Raw genomic sequence first — 16,046 nt, 5'->3', positions numbered from 1 at the left:
TTTGCACATTCACCCTCTAACCTGCCACATTCAGCATAAAGCCTACTAGAGATGGACAGGAGGGCTGAAGCAGTTGATATGAGGAACAGGCAACCTACAGCAAAGGTCAGAGTTTCTTTCCTGCTACTCTCCTCCTGCAACTCTGAAGTTTAAAAATGAATGCAGCTTTCTTTATAACTGTGGATTTCCCTTGACACCAGTACTTTTTCTAGTGTGGGGGCGGTGCTGGCTCTGTGTTTGCAGGTCTTATTCTCAGGCAGGTGTTCTGGGATGCTGAATACAGCCATGGTTGCCCTACTCTGCATTCAGCTTGCCACAGGTGCCAAAGCCAGCCCAGACCGGTGCCAGCACCCTCTGCACTGGAGCTGGTTTCTCTGCTCCTTTTAGTCTCCTCAGTTGGCTTGTTTAGTTGGGGCAGAGACTGGGAGGAAATTTCCCTTGAATCACTCTGAGTGATTTTAATTTTCTAGCCAGGGGCAGGGTGTCTATCTGGTAGGGCAGATTAAATGTTTCTTCCTTCCTTCACTCCTTCCCCCTGCAATACCCAAGCATCAGCTCCCCCCTCTGTAGTCACTTGCACTCCATTTTTTGAGAGGTGAAATACTGTGTCTCAGAAGATTTAGTGGTTTTTGGTTTGTTCCAAGAAATCCCAAATACACCTACAAATGGAGCTTTCACCACAAAACTTGGGACAATTCTGGGAAAAAACTATGGAAAGTTTGCTTTAACTTTTAAAAAAACCTGTTTTCTTTGCCAATGGCAAAATATTTTGATTTTGTCACACAGCAAATCTGACACCACCACCTGCCACTTGTTTCACCTCACCTTCAGATCCACTTGTGCTGAAGACTGTGAACTCTTCCTGGATAATCTCATGTAGCGACCTGCTGTCTTTATAGTCTTCAAAAGTCTTAAAAACTCTACCACCTGCAGAATGCATCCCCTCAAGAGGGTCTTGTAACTAAATTCCTGGTTTTCCAACCTGTCCTGGTCTCTTACTGCTCTCACCTTGCCCTCCCTGTCCCATCCTTTAAGGCATTTTGAAGGGCTCTCTAAATGGCTTCTCCAAGTCTCATCTTCTTTAATCCCCCAACACAAAAGAACACCAGGGGGTTTGCACTGCTGGTGGTGATGTTGAAAGCAGCAGAAACATACAAGAGTCTGAATGGCAGCAATTCAGTAAGTCTATGTTTCACAGTGGTTGTGAGTCTGACTGCATGGCAAAGATAAAGAATGCCATGGCAGTGACCAAGGTGGTGAGGTCAAGTCTCATTTGGAGGGCTCTTTTAGACAGTGATAAACAAGACCAAACTGGAGGGATATGGGATGAGTGGGTTAAAAATGAAGTAATTAATGGCTGAAGTGAAGATAATTATTGCATTGTTGCTCCCAGAGGCCTCAGCAAGCAGAGTTTGTGAGTTCTCCATTTGGTGAAATCCTCCATCCCACTAAGCACACAGGATAGGCTCCAAGGAAGAGCACACTCATGAGATGAGAGGGGGTCAGGCCAACTGTGCTGGTGCCATGCCAGGGACAGGACCCTCAGGCACTGCACTGCAGCTGTCACAGAGAAGGAACCAGACTTGTACACAGAGCAGAAAACAACGCCCAGTGCCAAGAGATGGCTGAGAAGCTCCCCAGAAACTGCAGGTAACTGCAGGCCCACTCCATGTGCATGGAGATCACATCAGTGATGGCCAGAGATAGGAAATGCACAGTAAATTTACTGCTCTTCATCCTGGAGCACAGATATTGGAGGATGTTTGCATTCCCACAGAATCTTGAAGAGGAGCTGGGAAGCACTCACCTGACAAAGACTGCCTTCCGAAATAGCACGGTGTCTTCTCAGCCCTTGGACTCAGTCTTATGCTTTGCTGCATCTGTAATGAGGAACAAATGTTCAACTCTGTCCCAGTGTCATTTGAACTGAGAACTGTTTCCTCTGTCAGCAAGTAGAGGGTGTCCTGCCATCAGTTTGTATTACTGAAACTGATGGTAAAATATCATAATTTCATTTTTATATAGTTTAAAAGTTCATAAGTATTACAATCAGAGAGATTGCAAACAACTTAATTTTTCATGAGTCCAGCATATTAGAAATAGAATAGTCTCTGAATGTTGCTTAAATTACTGATCTTCATTTTGTGGATCAATATTAGGAATCCAGAGCCCCAAAGCAATGAAAGATGCTTCTCTTCTTCTGATAAAACCCCATAAAGTATGACCATGTTAGCAAATAATCTGTATTACAATGTGTTTCATCAGCTACTAAGTACTTACTATGGAAATCAATCTGATAAAATCATAACTGTCATTAAAAAAATCACCACATTTTAAAGTCTTGTTTATGTAACAGAACAGTTTGTAATATTTTACAGAACACAAAGTCGTTGATCAAAGTGATCTGTGTCCCTCTATGTATACATAGTTATGTATAACTATGTATACATAACTCACAGTATCATTTGATCTTGCACCTTTTGCTATCTGGTGTAGCATGCTCATATTTTTATAGACTTGGAAAAGTAAAAAGTACTAAGCATCTTTTACCCAGTTTATGGTAATAACAGCTGATAATGTTCAATGCTTTGTGCGACTAGGGCCTACATTTTCCATGAGTCACGAACTTTCTTGTAATTTGTCTCCAAGGACCTAACCAGGGGTGCAGCACTAATCTCTCCAGTTCAGTGTGCTGACTTCAATCTGTTCTCTATATTCATCAGAAAAGGGGAGAAGCTGATTGTGTCCTAGGCTTATGCTCCCAGAGGCTGTGTCTCCTTGCCTTGAGACACAGCCTCAATGTCTCTGAGGAAGGGCTGGGTAGTCAGCTTTGTCACCATGACCTTCCCCAGTGTGTCCTTTGTTATCTCGTGTCAACAAAGGCGAAGAACCACCTTACTGGTCTGCTTTTAGAGAGCTAATAGGGAATGTGCAAGGGCATTTTAAAACTCTATAAGTAAGAATAAAACCCTACGATTGCTCTTTAAAAATAAGCCTATTAAAAAAAAATTAAGTTTGGGATGAAATCTTTATTCTGCTGCATTTGATCTCTGAGTTTTGAATGAAATGGCAAAACCCCTTTAGGCTGTTTAAATATTTATTTGTGGACTCAATTAAAAAAGACTCAGAAAAAATGGACTACTAGGTGGCATTGATTAAAAACAATAAGCCAACAGCTATTACAATTCAAATTATTTTTCTTCTTTTGCAGGTAAAGTAGGCCAGAGGTATTTACAAAGACTCTTGTTTTATACTTACAGCACCCACACCTCCTATTCTCATATTCTCCTTGCTAGGGCAGAACATGAGCTTTGTGGCAGCCTCACGTGCTTTTTCGTTTCTCATGAAGGAGGAACTGTGGGCACAACACTTGTTGTTATGGTTGTTTAAGGCTATTCTGGTCTCTAGGGAATCAGGAGTTAGCCACCTTCTTTCTCTGACAATTTTCTTGCTTGCAGGACCTGAAAAACAAAGCAAATGGGATGCTAAATGCTCCATTGGTTCTACATGAACTAGATTAAAGCCAAATAAGCAGACTTCATTAGTACCAGTGTTTCAGACAAAGCACTTGAATCCAGAATTCCCAGAGCAGAGTAGCTGCAGAGGAGAATATACTGATTTTTTTTCCACTCATCTGAAGTGATATCATCAATATGCTGAAGTGGGAATGCAGGACTAGGTGGGAGCTCTTACTTTGCAAAGACCAATTTCTTGTTATTACATTAAAAAATATAATCCCATCTATAAGCTGATCATACTCCTTCCTCAATGTATTAAGGATCTTCTGGCCTTTCTTCCCCCAGTTTGTTCAGAAACTGCAGTCCTCTGATGACCAGATCAGTTTCCAGCCCAGATGCACTATCGTGCCAGAGGTGATACAATCTTGTCAGCCAGAACAAGGTGTTCTGACATTTTTAGGATAATCTCTGACAGAAGTAATCATGGAATTTCCTAGCTGGAGGGAAAAAATGTGCTTCACAGGCAGTTTTCTTCAGTTTTTCAGGACAAAAATTTAAGTCAAGATTCAAGCAAATTTCAAGCCAAGGAGCGAGCTTTACTGCTGCTGCAGTAATTAAAATGTTTAAGATATGTGCTTAGAAAATATTAATTTTATCTTGAATAATGCCAGCATGCTACTTTTTGCAGACAGTGGGTAGTTGTGCATGTGAAGAATTGCAGACATTCAGTGGCAGCCACCATGCTCACGGCAAGGGGAACCCCAGCTAATCTGGCTCATGACTTCTTCACCAAGCAGGTGTTGCACAGCCTGTAGATGAGCCATGTGGGAGGAAAGCAAAAGACAAAGCCAAGGCAGGTCACCGCATGCAGTTGGAAAAGTTGCAGGGTTGATGGTGTAACTGGAGGGACAGCACAAAAGTTTGAAGCCAATGCAATGGCAGAATTACTGTTTTAAGGTCTGCTTGTTTTCAAATCAGCTGTCAAACAGACAATTTGGCAGCCTGGGCCTTTGTCTAGCTCCAGGAGGGCATCTCTGGCTTCTACAGCCATCAGATTATGAAGCTATCCAAGTGCAGAAAGGACCAGGGCAGAGGCTCAAAAAGGAAAATCTTCCCCTCCTTTCCCCAGAAGTGTTTCCAAATCCTCATCTGAGCTTGGCTTTGGCATATGAGAAAGAAATTACCCTAGAAGGGAGGGGCCACCTGTTCCTATTTCAGAAGAATTTTTACTCTTATACAATGTTTTGTATGGAAAGAAAAGTTTTGCAGCACATGAACATGTGATTTGTCTCGTAGTGCTACAATAGTCATGTCCGAGAGCGATACAAGGGGCTGATCTGCTTGTGATATAATGGTGTATTTGAGATATGTAAGAAACAAGCAAAAATATGAGTATTGCCACTCTGGAAGATTGTACCAGCTACTACAGTCGGGGAGTGCTCTCGGTTGTGAACTAGGGCAGAGAATGTATCTCCTGTTGCATTAACATAAAGGACTGTTCTTGGAAGCCAGAAGGTATAATTAGGCTTACTCAATCACATATTTCCACCGGGGAAGTCTGTTTCACCACTGACACAAGGAGATGAATGCTTGAAAAGCCTGGCCTTGTTTTGCCTGGCACAATGTTTCTTCAGGAATCATGCACCTACAGTTTAATGATCATCACAAGAAAGGTTTGCATTTGCAATTATGGGACAGGCAGTGCCACCCCCTCAGCTGTTTCTTCCCAGCTGATGAAAATGTGAAGACTGAAGCATTTAAGCCTTGACTGAATAAAGTGCCTGAACACAGGTTAGAATTTAGATGGTGTTACTTAAACCATGCTCTCATGCCGTGCCGACTTGAGCTTGCCTTTCAGAAGAGTTTGTGGTTTATATACCACACAAAGCCTTTGTATTCAGAGGCTCCACCCTGATTCTATCCTCAGGTGCGCATACCGGTTTGCTTAAGTAGCTGAGAAGATACAAGAAACCCCTGTAAAACTAGTTAGTTGGGATCAGGAAGCACTGTACAGCCTGGTTTTGGGCTCACAAATCTGTACTGTAGTTTAACTCTGCCAAAGCAGGATTAGCACATGCCCATGGAGACTATCACAGGTAATAGGAACAAAAAAAAAAGCACGTTTACAGATTCTGGCCAGCATCTCCTCATATTGCCTTCTCTGTCCCAGTGCAGTCATCAAACCACCAGTCATGATCCAAGACACACGGACTCCAGTGACTCGTCTGCCATGTGAGGGATGAACCCCACTGCCTTGCCATCCTGACATAGTGCTGCCGGTGGCTTGGGGGGTAACCAGCCACTGTCTCCACAGCTTTCCTGGAGCTCCCTATCCCGTGCAGATCATCACTAGCATATGGAGGCAGGAGCAGGTGAGTGCCATGACCTCCCTCATCACCGCTATGTGGGGATGTGGCTGCTGGTAGGCCCTTTAGCACCAGCTTCAGAAATTCATTCATCTGCACGGTCCCTGGTACCAAGGCAAGCCACAGCAATAGCAGGCAGGGTAGATGGTGCACACCAAGGATGGCACAACAGCTCTGCACCAGTGCTGGATGTCTGTGCCTTCTCTGCAGAGCCAACGGGGCACTGCTGGCCCAGAACAGTGGTGGCCTGCCAGCAGCTGACTGCTGTGAGGCCATTTCCTTGCTCTGTGCTTTTGCAGTTCTGCTCCTGCCCTATTAATGTCAGTGTACTGTTTATTTGAAAAGGAGAGGTCAGCATGTCACCCTTCCAGCATCTGTTTCAGGACTCTGTCACTGGAGTTGCCTTCCAGCTCTGAATGATGGCACTCCATCTCTATGCAGTGTCAAAAGACAGCTCTGATTTTGGTCTTTAGCCATCACAATGTCTCCAAAACTTTCCAGTGCAAAAAAGAGATACAGTCCATCAGGTTATTTTACTAATCTTTTTACCTACTTTTTTTCTTCTGACTCATACGGCTTCTACACTGCCAACTATACTTTGGTCTCTTACTATTTCTTCCTTCCCCCATCCCTGTCCCTCAAATAAAACAACACTAGAAACTAAGCTCTTCTTCAGCTAGGAGAGTAGTAAATTTAATTTTGGCAAGATACGTGTAGAAATATTATACATGTTGTATACTATACAGTCATCTGGATGATTGGTACATTCGGCCTCGATGAGGAGGTACTGTCTAGCTCTGTGACTGACACCTCACTATCTCCTTCCATCAATCCATATTTGGAGGAGTACTAAGGAAATAGCTTTGTTGAGAACATAGATCAGAGACTGATTTCTTTGTGGCACAGCAGAACAGTCCACATAACAACATAGTTGGAGAAAATGTATTAAGTGCACTTAAATGTGCCTTGAGTCATGCTTGTAAACTCTGCTCTTCAACCTCACTGAGAAGGTATATTCCTGTCAGTGGGAATGTGGATGCTTGTAAACCACAACAAGTTATTAAAAGATTAAGACAGGAACTGTGAGAAAAAAAATATCATAATGAGGCAGAGAAACAGGATAGATGATACAGAGCTGCCAACCTTCAATCTTTTCAGTATTAGGTGCCTTGTGAGCTGTTAAAGTGCAGTTAAGTGCTTTGTTGCCAGGGCTATGTTCCATAGGTTTTACTGGGACTGTGTTGGCCTGGGAGCTGCTGGTAACCTGAACATTTCTGTGATACTCTGGCTCTACTCTGCACAACCAGCTCAGGCCCACTCCATCTCACCATGGGTGCATAAGCAGACACTTGCTTATGCCCACTTGGGACATGCCCTGAAGCCCTTCCTGCGGCTGGTTCCACTGTGGCCAGCAACACATATTGCATGGCCAAGAGCCACACAGAGATGCTGGTGTGTTGCTCATAGGCCAAGAAAAATCATGTGTCCTTGTCATCAAAAGATAAAGGGAAAGCATGACAAGGAAGAAAAAATGTAGTCCTAGGAAATGTATTCAGCAGGAAATAAAGGCAGCAGTAGTCCCTGGAGTATCTAAATTTTGAGGAAAATACTTTCTCTTAACAGAAGACCGAGACTTCAAGTGACTGAATATATTTTAGTTGCTGGAAGTCCCTGTTAAGAGGAGGGAGAAAGCAATGGTGTCTTTAACCCTTCCAAGTCAGAGGAAGAAGGAACCTTATGTTTTGATGCAGGAAGAAGAAATGGAATTTCTAAAAATTGCAGAACTTCAGGTCCTTTATTTCCAGCTGCAAATTGGTTGGTTGTTGTTCACTACACAACTTATTGTGTTACCTTAACTCTGCAGGGTAAATGCTGTTACCAAACCAAACTATGAATAGAAGAGGACAAGTCAATACTGTTTCTGAAAGCAAACTGATGACACAGCAAAACTTGCTGAAAGTTTGGCAAGATGTACCCCTACATCACCGTGGGAGCTAGAAATCCTACTCTGGAGTTCTCAAGAGCAGCCTTTGTTCATGTGCAGGGTCTGAACTGTTACCTTGTTTACTGACACTGATTTCCCTGTGATGACTTACTACAGCTCAGCATCTTGTCCCATTTTTGTTGAAGATATAAAGGAGAAAGTTGAAAAAAAAATATATTTAAAAAAGCCAATACTCCTTGTTTTTACTGTAATAGAATCAAACTCATTTCTTATTGTGTTTGTGAGGTTGAAGTAGTAGGTGAATGCCTTGTATTTTTAGTATTTATATTACTTTGCTATGTAAGTATCTCACAGATTTGAAGTTGTCTCCCAGTGCTCCCAAGTTACTCCTATTTTGCAGAGGAGGAATTTTGATGACATTGAGGAAGTCTGAAACAGAGTAAACACAGGCCTCATGATTTCTACCATCAGTCATTGTTTTTTACTCTTGCTACATTGTAAAAATTTTCTTTTTCAGAAAATATAATGGCTTTTTTATATTTTAGGACTCTAGATCTACTCCAGATATATACACTTAATATATAGAAGAGACAGTTGTGTGTTTTCACTCAGTGACTTTCTGACTTTATGCATTAAACCTACTGCATGAGCTTGTTTTGCACTTGTGTTCAAGCTGAATCACCTTGAAAAGTAAAAATTATCTCTCAGGCTGTATTTTGTCTTTGGAAAGAGAGGGGTATTAGAAGCAATTTAAAAATAATAGAAGAGCTTTACTTAAGGAAAATGTTCAGCTACTTGGGAGTTTCATTTTAAAAATTCATCATTTGGGAAAAATCCTAAAGCAGTACAAAATATTTCCCTTCTGAAATGATGTTTTGATGCAGTGTGCTCTGGTTCATCTCTGTTAGTCAGGCTCTCCGTTGGACACCAAGAGAAAAGAGAAGTGTGATACGAAGTTATATTCCATGGTGCACTGTGGGAGGTTCAGTTCAATAAAGGAGAAATGAGACATGAGAAAACTGGGCTACAGTTTCCCTGCAGAACAACAATGTGATATGCATAGTGAAATATTAATTTTTAAAATACTGAATTAATTCATGGACCTTTAGACCACTTCAGTTCTGATGGAAAGTCCTGTTTTAAACTGGAGCATCGCATAGCAATACGCACCTCATTCAGACATCATTACAAAGCTCTTGTTGTTTACTGCTCATTATCTAATTACAATCATACACAGTAGTTACATTTGCAAGCATGTCATTAGATGACTTGTAAAGATGTTGCCCTAAGGAGTCACAGACCTATCCTGGCTGAGTCCAAAGAGTATCCAGAAAGAGCTGTCAACAATTCCTGTGTCATCTAGGTTAATTTTTTTTAACTACCAGTGCCTCCATCCAGCACTTATCATTCTTTAAATAATTTTCCAGTACGAGGAATCCTCAACAGCATAGCTATTTCTCTTGTGCAGAGGGCGGGGAGTTAGGTGGACCACCAGACTCCAGGTGAAAAATCCTGGCTGTTCAGTGAACCCAGCCAAAGAAATTAAGGTTTCACGGTAACATGCATCAAGCATCTCAGCCACCTATTCCTGCAGTGCAGGGAGCAAATAAAGAATAACAGCTAACTCCTGTGATAAGTTGGAAATGCATGTAAATGATGAACATGTGATACAGAACAAAAATAAAAAGGGGTAAAAGAAAGAAAACAGGCAGATTACTACAATCAAGAGTAAATATTATTTCAGGGCAGTCTTTCTTACTAGGAGCAGGCACTTGATATAATTTAGTCTGACCAGCAACTCTATTTCAAGAAGGATTTGGACATCTATTGATGAGAACATCCAGAAACAACACAGGTTGAAGGATAGAGCACCATGGCACCAGACCCTTCTTTCATTAACTTTATCAGTAATACAAAATGTCTTGGTCTGTATGCAGTAACTGGATATAACCACACCATCTTATCTCAACCTAAACAAAGTAGAAAGCTAAGTTTACTGGCTACTTGGCACTCAAAGCTTTTCTTCCAACATTTTGTCATGGAAAGCTCTGACTCATCTCTGTCATGCCTTAGTCACATTTTCTGATCTGTAACTTCTGTTTTGCACAATTAAAACTAAAATGGTTTAAACTGCCTATATTTGTTAATCAAATATACCAAGTTATTACTTCCATTCTTACCCTATTGTCTCCCCAGTCATTTCCTGTATTGTCTTACGTATATAAAATAAAAATGTAGAAACAAAATACTGCTTCCTGTATTGTCTTACACTACATAGCAGTGGTGGCCCTAACGTTCAGTTGCTGTTGGGGCTCCCAGCAGACAGGTGCAGTTTATTTTCTCTTTCGATGCATGATGTTGCTGGGTTTGGTGCTAGCATTTGTGCCCTCAGTGACCAGACCAAGAGGGAAATAAGACCCATACTGATTTTAGCTAGGGTATATTTCCACTGGGGACAAACCGCACTGTCTTCAAGGTAAGAGCTGCCACCTGCTAGGAATGTAAGGACTGAAGGATAGGCCTACAGACAGTTGAAAACCCCCTGAAAAAAAAACTATAGGGGATAAACATGAGCAGTAGGAAACTTGTTATTTTATATTACTTTTCCCAAGCTCACAGAATCACTAAGAGCTCCTCGCTTGCTGATTCTCTTTGCTTCCCACCTCTGTCTGATTTGGGAAACTCCCTGCAATTTACTCTGCTTCCTCACAGCACCATAACAGAACAGAGGAATGAGCTCATATCCAGAACACTGTGTGTGCTGCACCCAGCTGGGTAAACATGGCCATCTGATATCACGTGAATATGTCTGAGCACCCAAACTGGCCAATTTCCCTCTGGTTTTGGGGTTGCACATGTGGAGCCAGTTGTGTCCCCACCACATCCCAGCAGAAACATTACTGAGCAGTGCACACCTCGCCCTGGGGCTGGCCAGCCGTATCTCTGCTCCTGCTGACATCGCCCCTGAGTGCCGAGCCCTGGCACGTCAGCCAGGACTGCGCAGGTTGGAAAAAAAGAAGGTGCGGCTCAAGTCAGGAGCAGGAACATTTCCAAATCCTCCCTTGCTCTCAGGACAGTTAGTCCATGAAGTCACACATAAACAAGTCCTCTAACCTTCCACCAGTCTGGGCAGCACAGTAATTGGCCAGCCATCTCACTTTGCTTCCAGAGATCTGCACACCATTTTGGGCCCCGCCTATCCCTACCTTTCTGTCTGCTATTAACTACACTTTTCTCATCAGCATTTTCAGAACAAAACCTAAAATTTGTGAATCATTAAAAAACATCTCTGACCAAGAATAGAAGTATATTCTGAAAATAGCTTTACCAAACTATTTTAGGGGTCTGTATGATCCCAATAGCAACTATAAACTGCTCATATCTTACTAGCAACCTTATTCTTACCTCAGGTAAGGTTTTTCCCAGCTTTCAGTACACCCAGCTTTCAGATCCTCTGCCACAGGCTCTAAATCCACTTTCATAAACAACATGTGGTGGGTCTTAACCACCCACAAAATAATATGATTAATTCACCTTTACCAACTGAAGTTGTCAAAATGTCTCAATAGGATTAAGCAGTAATCTTGGATTTAGAGCCTGCTATTCCATACTGTTCTCATGAAAACACAATCTTATGATTGCCCTTAAGAGGATTTTACAGCTGACATTAACAGTTAGACTCTAGACTTAGTTGCCTTTGTCTTTCATTTCTTGAATTTTAACTCCTACCACAACCTTACTTTTAGCTATGAACAGATGATCCCTGCTGGCCTCAAAACTTGCTGGTGACACATACTTTCACCTTGCTTTGCAGAAACTAACAATAAATTCAGGTCTCACACTTGTTGCCTATAAAACACAATCCATCAATTACCAGCCTTTAGGGAACTGGCATGTACTAGCATCATGGCTGATACAAGTAGGATAAAAGATGTCTAGCAAGTTCTGTGGTGAGTTTTGGGTTAGGGTAACCTTAACTGTAAATTTACCCCAAGCCGAACTCCTACTTTAATGATAATGGTCATATCACTTATTGAGGAGTAACTATAAGTCATAATGGCTTTTCCAAACTCTGTGAGACTTAATGGGTCTTAAGACATTTCAGTGTGCCCCTCAGCTCTCTGTTAGTGGTTTACACCCAGATCTTCAGTCTACACTCTCAAACCTAAGCCCAAATCCTAACCTGTGTTTAAGCTGAATAATTATGGAATGAATTTCAGCTGTGAAGTGGTGATGACTGAATGACCATCAGGAAAAATTGCACTGCCTGAAAGTGCTACCAAAGCTCATCCTTGAAGGTTTTTTGTTATGGCTCATGTAAGTATATAGTTAGGAGATCTGACTCCTGGGTACACAGGGGCTCTTTTACATGCTGGCCCTTGTATCAACCACACAAACCTCTTATAAATCCTAGGTTGTTGGGTTCTGTTTAATGAATAAATTGTGAGTTCTTTACAGTTTACCTTCTGCTTCCAGGAACTGGAGATAAAAGAACATGAAATTATTCAAAGACTCAAAAAAAAAAAGTAACACTGCTAACTTCCTTCATAGAACGTATTTTCAAGTGTTAGTACATTCAGTTTACATCTACTACAAAGCTGCTCTGTCCCACCAAGTTAGTATCTGAGAGAAAATTTTTAGGATAAATTATCATTTATATCATACCTTCTATATTCAGTTTAGATTGAAATTAAAAGAGTATCCATGTTGCCCATCATGTTATTTCTGTCAATACTAATTTCTAGATTCAAGTTCTGTTCAGGTTCCATGTTTTGCTATTGTAGCCCCCTTGGTCAATATCTGAATAGTTAAACTGGTTCAGAAATAGCCGCTCCATCTCTTGGCAGCATCTGATACAAACACTGCAGCAGTCGGCAGGCATGGAGTCGCACTGTGCTATTCACCCTTCCTGTTACTCCCGAAATCACCAAGGATAAGCTGTGTCTGTGACCTATTCCCCTCAAGGTCAGGTTTCACTCGGCTGCCCTGGCCATGTAGATGGCGACTGATGGTGCTCCAGGGACCAGTCATGAAGGAGATGCTGTGTTTGTGAGGGAGGTCTCACACACCAGCTGGCCCATTGAGACTCGGAGGGCAGGGCATAGTTGGGTTTGGATTGCGTTTGCGCCGTGGGCTGCAAACACAAGTACCTGGTCAATCTTAAAATGTTACTCCTATGTATATTTCATTTTTGGGGAAAGGAACAAGTTGGTTTTTTTCAGAAGTAGCTTGAAATTTTTGGTCCAGTAGGTGTTGAACGTAAGGGAGATTACAACTTAAGCCAACAAAAAGCAATTAGAAGTTGTTTTTTTTTCACTCTGTTCCTTTCCTAACTTTATTCTGACCCTCCATATGGGGTCATTTATTTCTCACACCAGTTAGTAGCTCTTCCCATTTGGGGATTTGGTAGTTTTAGTGAAACATCTAAAGGAGAAGACCAAGCAAACTCTCTCCTTTTTTGGCTAAGAATGTTTGTTCTGCTAACATCTGAATATAAAAACAACCTAATACTTGGGGCAAAAGCAGGGGACATCCTCAGGGGATTTTTCAAAGAGTTTATCTCTCCTAGGTTTGTTTGAACTTTTCAGGGGAGACTGTTTAAATCTCAAGAACAGTTTTTTGGTTTGCATCAGCGTTTGGTTTTTTTGTTTTGTTTTGTTTTTTTCTTTGTAGAATAATCTCAAGATACAGTTTTTACCTAGAGGAATGGATGTATGAGACTAACTCAGTAATGGGCTACTTTCTTTGCTCTGTGCTTTCTTTCTTTCTTTCTTGCATTAGTTTTCCTTCCTTCCTTCCTTCCTTCCTTCTTTCCTTCCTTCCTTCCCTTCCTCCCTCCCTCCTTTCCTCTTTATTTCTTTCTCTTTCTTTTCTTTGTCTCTTTCCTTCTCTTTCTTTTTCTTCCTTACCTTCTTTTTTCTCTCTTTCTTTTTCATTCTCCTTCTCTGTCCTTCTCACTTTCCTGTTCTCTCATATTAAAATTATAAAAAAAATTTACAGATCAACTTTTATTTTTTTTAGATGGCATGTGGTGGCACAGTTCTAAATTGAGATTTTTCCCTTGGATTTTAACATCCCCAAATAGATTTCCTACTCACTTTGTGTTTGTTTGTTTAAACTAAGTCTCTTGGTATTGTAGCAGCTCAGGACAACTTTCCATATACTGCCATTCAGTTCCCACAAGAGTTAACTCCCAGGCTTTCAGCTAGATTAGTTGGCCAGTTACTGAGTGATGCCATTTGAAGCTCAGCCTCAGATGATGAGCTTGGGACCCTTTATTTGGCATGCCTCAGACTTTTGGAGCAATGGGAGAACTGCACACTTCTTTTTGAGGGAGTCATGGTCACAGTCACTATTTGTTCTCCCTCTTACCAAAGGCAAATGGTTGGAGAAGGTAACCTTCAGCTTCTTCAAGGAAGTTCTTCAACAGCTTCAGGGAAATCTGAACAGATCATGGATGTATCCGGAAGCAGAGGGTTCTTTCCGTCCTTGTCTCTGAACGCTCTCATGTGGGAATGACCTTAGTAAGTCAAGAACTTTTTCCTTTTTGTTTTACTATCCAGAGAAAAACTCCTTTTATAGAGTAATAGAAACCAAGAACTTTCTTGAGTATTTTCATACTTTGAGTCTTTTTTTCAGTCTTTTTTTGGTTTAGTATTTTCATTCTTTTTTTCCTTTCTTATTTGTTTTAACTCTTGAAATAGATAGCTTCTCTTTTCCTTTTCTCCTGTGAAGCTTTACTGTACTTCCAGCAGTACACTGTTTGAGCTCCTTCCCTCTGCAGTTTTTGCAGAACATTGGTTTTGGGAGGCTTTCCACTCATTCTAGTCACTGTATTTACTGTATGTTGTATTCACATTCATTTCTCTATCACATGCCCAGCTATGCTGTTTGTTTTCTTCAACTATCTGAGATGGTGGCACGGTCAACATACAGGTGGGATCACAATTAACAGTTTTGTGGAGGTTTAGATGCCAGCACGCCCTAAGGCTTCCCAGGTTGTTTACTGAATGTGCTTTCTTAGACTATGATATCTTAAGAAGCTGTTTTGAAACCAGGAAATGCAAGGCTTATGAGAGAAAATTTATGACTGGGGTGAATGGCTCTGTTTAAATAACCACTGCAAAAGGTGCCCCAGTAAGACTTCTTTACCTTGCATTTGATGTTCTTATATGGGTAAATTCTCATTATGGCATGTTAACGAACAAAGTTTCTTATATGAATAAACCAAGTCAGCTAGGCAAGCTTATTGTCAACAATTACTCCCTCTTAACATCAGTAAATCTGCAAGGGTCTTAAATGTGGCTGTGTATCATCACAGAGGTAGCTGGGAAGTTAACAGGGAAAGGCGCATGACATATTTGTATGAAAATCAGCTGAAGCCAATGCTACTAATTCTCCATTATGAGATAAAAGGAGACATAGAAAAGGAGAACGTACCCCATAATTCAGCAAAGCAACAGTTAAAACCATTATAACAATGGGAGGGAACATGAACAACTTGTAATGATGATGATGAACATGATGTGATTAACATCTCCTTATGATGGTTTGGATTTATAATGTTCATAAGACACCTGCAGTTGTGCTAAGTGTTCAGAGTGTGTAAACATGGTTAAATTACGCTATGTTGTGATGAATGACATTTTAAGTGGATAAAAAATTGCTCTCTCAACTTCCCTCCACCTCTGTACTTAGGGGGAATACAATGCTGAGTAACTACATACTATTTTGATTTACTTATTAAATCCCTTTCTGGAAAACTGATGTCGGTATCAATTTTTTTCTTTAAACAAAAAACCTATGAGCCAAATTCAGCTGAAATACATATGTTTAACTTAAAATTAGTGCCATTAGTCTCAATAGAGCTGAACAGACCTCTCTGGGAACAACCTAGGGCTGTAAGAAGAGCCACCAAAGCTATTTGTGATGACTGTATCAAGAAACATTGCAATGTGATTGAAACACTGCTTATCCAAGAGCTCTTTGAAAGAATCTCATATGCTGACCCCATACAGAAGAAAGCTCAAGATTTCTGCTAGCATGATGGGCTTAGTGATCTTTAAGATTGCCAAAAGTAGTTCTAACTGGGTTTCAGCTAGCATCAGTATATCAAAACTGGTTTTCCTTTTGCCAAGGCCTTCAAGTAAGACCAGAAATTGAGGGTCCACAAAACAGAAAGAAAAGGGGGAGGGGAGGAGCACACAATGCTCACAGTATATTTTTATACATATTTACAGAAGGAAGAGCTGTGCTATCCAAACTTGAGCTTTCCCC

The 16,046-nt window shown here is 41.1% G+C and overlaps 1 long non-coding RNA gene across 1 annotated transcript; it reads left to right on the top strand.

Annotated features, from left to right (window-relative positions):
* On the top strand, positions 1 to 8,498 carry LOC127481633 (uncharacterized). Its single transcript, XR_007908278.1, has 3 exons — positions 1 to 105; positions 5,629 to 5,830; positions 7,689 to 8,498. It is a non-coding gene; the product is annotated as an uncharacterized LOC127481633 (long non-coding RNA).
* Positions 8,499 to 16,046: the final 7,548 nt, after the last annotated feature.

The sequence above is a fragment of the Manacus candei genome, unplaced genomic scaffold (genome assembly GCF_025592945.1).
Source record: "Manacus candei isolate 608988 ecotype Guabito, Panama unplaced genomic scaffold, ASM2559294v1 h1tg000081l, whole genome shotgun sequence".
Classification (NCBI taxonomy): Eukaryota; Metazoa; Chordata; class Aves; order Passeriformes; family Pipridae; genus Manacus; species Manacus candei.
This window is presented reverse-complemented; position numbering and strand designations above follow the sequence as displayed.